The sequence below is a fragment of the Meriones unguiculatus genome, chromosome X (assembly GCF_030254825.1).
Source record: "Meriones unguiculatus strain TT.TT164.6M chromosome X, Bangor_MerUng_6.1, whole genome shotgun sequence".
NCBI lineage: Eukaryota > Metazoa > Chordata > Mammalia > Rodentia > Muridae > Meriones > Meriones unguiculatus.
The window spans coordinates 145986791-145993075 of record NC_083369.1 but is presented as its reverse complement, the minus strand read 5'-3'; the positions used below and the strand labels follow the sequence as shown (position 1 = coordinate 145993075).

The 6285-nt window shown below is 40.6% G+C and overlaps 1 pseudogene; it reads left to right on the top strand.

Annotated features, from left to right (window-relative positions):
- The first annotated feature begins 2413 nt into the window (after positions 1-2413).
- On the top strand, positions 2414-4142 carry LOC110543696 (60 kDa heat shock protein, mitochondrial-like; annotated as a pseudogene).
- Positions 4143-6285: the final 2143 nt, after the last annotated feature.

Here is a 6285-nt window from a genome sequence, read left to right as displayed (position 1 = left end):
ATAGAGGCAGAAATTCCTTGTTTTACCACGTTAAGAGTTATGCACAAATCAATTCCACTGAAATCAGGGACAAAGCAAGGCTGCCCACTCTCTCCATATCTCTTCAACATAGTTCTTGAAGTCCTAGCTAGAACAGTAATACAACTAAAGGAGATACAAATTAGAAAGGAAGAAGTCAAAGCATCACTATTTGCAGATGATATGATAGTATACATGAGTGACCCCAAAAATACTACCAGAGAAACTCCTACAGCTAATAAACACCTTCAGCAAATGGCTGGATAAAAAATTAACTAAAAAAGAAAAGTCAGTAGCCCTCCTATATACAAAAGACAAAAGGGCTAAGAAAGAAATTAAGGAAACAAAATGCTTCACAATAACCACAAAGGACATAAAGTACCTGGGTATGACTCTAACCAGGTAAGTCAAAGACTTGTATGAAAAAAATTTACAGTCTCTGAAGAAAGAAATAGAAGATATCAGAAGTTGGAAAGATCTCACGTACGTGCTCATGGCTTGGCAGGATTAACATAGTAAAAGTAGCCATCTTACCAAAAGCAATCTACAGATTCAATGCAATTCCTATCAAATTACCAACACAGTTCTTTACAGACCTTGAAAAAAATTCTCAACTTTATATGGAATAACAGGAAACCAGAATCGCTAAAACAATCCTCAACAATAAAAGATCTTCTGGAAGTATCTCCATCCCTGATCACAAACTGTGCTATAGAGCAAGAGTAGTAAAAACTGCATAGTACTGGCATAGAAACAGAATTGTGGATCCATATAATTGAACAGAAGACCCTGAAATAAACCCATACACTTATGGACACCTAATCTTTGACAAAGATGTCAAATCCATACAATTGAAGAAAGAGAGCATCTTCAACAAATGTTGTTAGTCTAACTGGATGTCTACATGCAGAAAAATGAAAATAAATCCATACTTACCACCCTGCACAAAACTAAAGTCCAAGTGGATCAAAGACCTCAGCATAAAACCAGATTTAACACTAAACCTGTTAAAAGAAAAAGTGGGGAAGAGCCTGGAACCCATTGGCACAGGAGACAACTTCCTGAGCACCAACAGCATAAGCTCTAAGATCAACAAACAATAAATGGGACCTCAAGAAACTAAAAAGCTTCTGTAAAGCAAAAGACACTATCATCAGAATAAAACAACAGCCTACAGACTGGGAAAGGGTCTTCACCAATCCTGTATCTGACAGAGTGCTAATATCCAGAATACATAAAGAACTCAAGTTAAACAGCAACAAATCAAGTAAGCCAATTTAAAAATGGTGTACAAAGCTAAACAGAATTCTCAATAGAGGAATGCTGAATGGCAGAGAAACACTTAAAGAAATGCTCAGCATCCTTAGTCATCAGAGAAATGCAAATCAAAACGACCCTGAGATTTCACTTTACACCCATCAGAATGGTCAAGATCAAAAAATTAAGTGACCACAAATGCTGGAGAGGATGTGGAGAAAGGGGAACCCTCCTCCATTGCTGGTGAGAATGTGAACTTGTACAACCACTTTGAAAATCAATCTGGTGCTTTCTCAGACAATAAGGAATAGTGCTTCCTCAAGATCCAGCTATACCAGTCCTTTGCATATTTCCAAATTATGCTCAAGTATACAAGTGCATTTGCTCAACCATATTTGTAGCAGCTTTATTCATAATGGCCAGAATCTGGAAACAACCCAGATGTGAGGAATGGATACAGAAATTGTGATACATTTACACAATGTAAATAGTACTGAGCTATTAAAAACAAGGAAATCCTGAAATTTGCAGGCAAATGGTGGGAAATGGAAAATATTATCCTGAGTGAGGTGTCTCTGAAGCTGAAAGACACATGTGGTATATACTTACTTATAAGTTAATATTAGAAACATAATATCGGATAAACATACTAAAATCTGTACACCTAAAGAAGCCAAGCAAGCCTGGCATGTGGCAGGGTGGTGGTGAGCACATGCCGGTGAGGAGTGTTAGTTATTATTAAAAGAAATGGGGCTGGGTCAACCGATCTTCTATGCCAGAGGTTTATTAAGTGGGCATGGAGGGAGTGGAGGAACAGGACATGGTGGGGAGAGAAAAAGAAAAGGGAATGGGGCGCCCCGAGAGAGAGAGAGAGAGAGAGAGAGAGAGAGAGAGAAAGAGAGTAAGAGAGAGACCACGTGTTGGGGTCGTCCCTTTAAGGGGCAAGGTAACCATGCCTTCCAGGTGTGGCCACCTGGCTGGCAACACATGATGACATCCTAAGTTGCTGGGTAACCCAGGAGCAGGTTGTGTTCCAAAATACTAACAGGGCAGGCCGGCTGGATGAGGGAAGGGACTCATTGAGCCCTGTGCTTGGTCCCTCACTTGCAGACTTCAGTCTGTTTAGCTGCATGCACTCATGCCGCAGCCCCTCAAAAATGCTTCTACTACTCTTCGCCAGATGAGACCAGTGTCCCAGGCACTGGTTCCTCATCTAACTCAGGCCTATGCCAAAGGTGTAAAATTTGGCGTGGATGCTCGAGCCTTAATGCTTCAAGGTGTAGACCTTTTAGCAGACTCTGTGGCTGTTACAATGGGACCAAAGGGAAGGACAGTGATTATTGAACAGAGTTGGGGAAGTCCCAAAGTGATGAAAGATGGAGTCACTGTTGCAAAATCGATTGATTTAAAGGATAAATACAAAAATATCAGAGCTAAACTTGTTCAGGATGTTGCTAATAACACAAATGAAAGAGGCCGGGGACGGCACTACCACTGCTACTGTTCTATTGTCAAGGAGGGCTTTGAGAAGAGCAGCAAACGGGCTAATCCAGTGGAAATCCGGAAAGGTGTGATGTTGGCTGTTGATGCTGTAATTGCAGAACTTAAAAAACAACCTAAACCTGTAACAACCCCTAAGGAAATTGCTCAAGTTGCTACAATTTCTGCAAATGGAGACAAAGACATTGGAAACATCATTTCTGATGCAATGAAAAAGGTTGGAAGAAAGGATTTCATCACAGGGAAGAATGGGAAAACCCTGAATGATGAATTAGAAATTATTGAAGGCATGAAATTTGATAGAGGATATATTTCCCCATATTTTATTAACACATCAAAAGGTAAAAAAAAAAATGTGAATTCCAAGATGCCTATGTTCTATTGAGTGAAAAGAAGATTTCTAGTGTCCAGTCCATTGTACCTGCTCTTGAAATTGCCAATGCCCATTGGAAGCCCTTGGTTATAATTGCTGAAGATGTTCATGGAGAAGATGTTGTTGAACAGGCTAAAAGTTGATCTTCAGGTTGTAGAAGTCAAAGCTCCAGGGTTTGGGGACAATAGGAAGAACCAGCTATTGCTACTGGTTGGTGCGCTATTTGGAGAAGAGGGGTTGAATTTAAATCATGAAGATGTTCAAACTCATGACTTAGGAAAAGTTGGAGAGGTCATTGTCACCAAAGATGATGCCATGCTTTTGAAAAGAAAAGGTGACAAAGCTCAAAGTGAAAAACATATTCAAGAAATAACTAGAAATCACAACTAGTGGCTATTAAAAGAAGTTGAACAAGCACCTTGCTAAACTTTCAGATGGAGTAGCTGTGCTGAAGGTTGGAGGGACAAGTGGTGTTGCAGTGAATGAGAAGAAGGACCAAGTCACAGATGCTCTTGATGCTACAAGAGCAGCTGTTGAAGAAGGCATTGTTCTGGGAGGGGGTTGCACTCTGTTTTGGTGAATCCCAGCCTTGGATTCACTAAAGCCTGCTAATGAAGATCAGAAAATGGGTATAGAAATTATTTAAAAAGCACTCAAAATTTCTGCAATGACTATTGCTAAGGATGCGGGAGTTGACAGATCTTTGATAGTTGAGAAGATTTTGCAGAGTTCCTCAGAGGTTGGTTATGATGCTATGCTTGGAGATTTTGTGAACATGGTGGAAAAGGGAATCATTGATCCAATGAAGGTTGTAAGAACTGCTTTACTGGATGCTGCTGGGGTGGCCTCCTTGCTAACTACAGCAGAAGCTATAGTGACAGAAATTCATTAAGAAGGGAAGGAGCCTGGAATGGGTGCAATGGATGGAATGGGGAGGGTTTACGGGACTTGGCATGTTCTCATTCTGAGCACAGTGTTGTGCCCTTATCAATGAACTGTGAGAGGAAGCTCAAGGCATGTTCCTCACCAATAACTTCATGGAAGTCACCTGAAGAATGACTGAAGAGAAGGCTGGCTGATTACTGTAACCATCAGTTACTGGTTTCCATTGACATTATATAATGGTTTACTGCTATCACTGTCCATGCCTACAGATAATTTATTTTGAATTTTTGAATAAAGACATTTGTACATTCCTAATACTGGATGTAAGATCCATATACCAGTGTCCTGCTTTCAACTTAAATCACTGAAGCATTTCTACTGTTCTTTTTTTATTATTATTATATTTTTATGCATTTCTACTGTTCTGTTCAGGATTGTAGCGCTGTGTCACCACATGAGAAGTTCAGAAGCAGCCTCTCTATAGAGAGTGAGAATAATTGTGTACAAAGTAGAGAAGCATCCAATTATATGACAACCTTTGTGTAATAAAATTTTGTTTAAAGTTTTAAAAAAGAAGCCAAGCAAGAAGGATGACTCTGGGTAAGTTGATCAATCCTCACTCAGAAAGGCAAATGGGTTGAACATCGGAAGAGGGGGAAAACAGGGAACAGGACAGGAGCCTACCACAGAGGGTCTCTGAAAGACTCTACCCAGCAAGGTATCAAAGCAGATGCTGAGACTAATAGCTAAAGTTTGGGCAGAGTGCAAGGAAGCTTATAAAAGAAGAGGGAGATAGAAAGCCCTGCAGGGGACAGAAGCTCCACAAGGAGAGCAACAGAACCAAAAAATCTGGGCCCCGGGGTCTTTTCTGACAAGAACATTCTTCCTGGTTTCAGTCTTAGTCCTTGAGGTTCTATTGTCTTTGGCAGAATAATCCCAGCTAATGTAGCTACGCCAAAGGCTTATGGGTGTCTGACAGTGGAAATTCCTGTACATATATCAGCTCATCTGAAATAACCTTCAGTGATTTATTATTTGTGCTTGCATGTATATGTGTATGCCCATGTTCATGTGGGTGTGCATAAGTCTATCTAAGTGAACACACGTATGATATGAAGGTATGATGGTCTAAGGACAACATCAAATGCCATTTCTCAGGTGCTATTGCATTGTTTCTTAAGACAAGTAACTGGGCTCACCAAGTAGACTAGCCTCATTGGCTACTTGGTCAATGAGCTCCAGGAATATTCCTGTCTCCATTTCCCCAGTCCTGAGATGACAAATGCACTCTACCACACCTGGCTATTTTGCATAGATTCTGGCTATTGAACTAAGTTCTCATGCTTGCACAGCAAGCACTTACTGCTGAGCCATTTCCCCAGTGCTCCTCTGTGATTTAATAGTACTTAACATTTTTAACTATTCTGCAGCTATGTCTTGAGAATGGCACCACATTATTGCTTTTTTCCAGACATAAGAGCAGAGAGACTGAACCCCCCCCCCAAAAAAATAATAATAATCTCACAAATTGTCAATCCAACAATAGCCTGGTACAAGAAGCCAACATAGCTTGTCATAGGAGGGTCTGATGGAGAGATCACAATGGCTTTCATGAAGCATAGACCTATGTGCTCAGTTTTAAAAGTGAGAAGTGTTGAGCTTCCCTTCAATTTCCAACAGTTTGTGTGTGTGTGTGTGTGTGTGTGTGTGTGTGTGTTGAGAGCAACCACAACCCAGGAGGAGACAAAGGAGAATGTTGTTTCGACTTGCAAAATGCTGATAAGACAAGAGGCAACCACCCTTCAGCACACACATAAGTTAGAGGAGACACCAGACAGGTGACACTAGAAGAGAACGAGTCAGTCAGTATGGTGGTCTGAGTAAAATGTCTCTCATAGTCGTGGCTGTTTAAATGCTCAGGCCACAGTTGCTGACATTATTTGGGGAGGGTTAGGAGGTATGGTTTTGTTGGATGAAGTGTGTTACTGGAGGCAGGCTTCGAGAATTTAAAGACCCATGCCATTTCTAGTTTGCTCTCTCTGCCTTGTGCTTACAGTTCAAAATGTGAGGCCTCAGCCTCTGCTCCAGCCATCATTCCTACCACAGGTGGCCTCCATTATGGCATTATTGCATTCTAACCCTCTGGAAATGCAAGTTCAAACATTTATTTTTTTTTCTTCTATAAGTTGCAACATTCATGGTGTTTTGTCCTAGGAACAAAAATAAATAAATAAATAAATAAATAATAACTG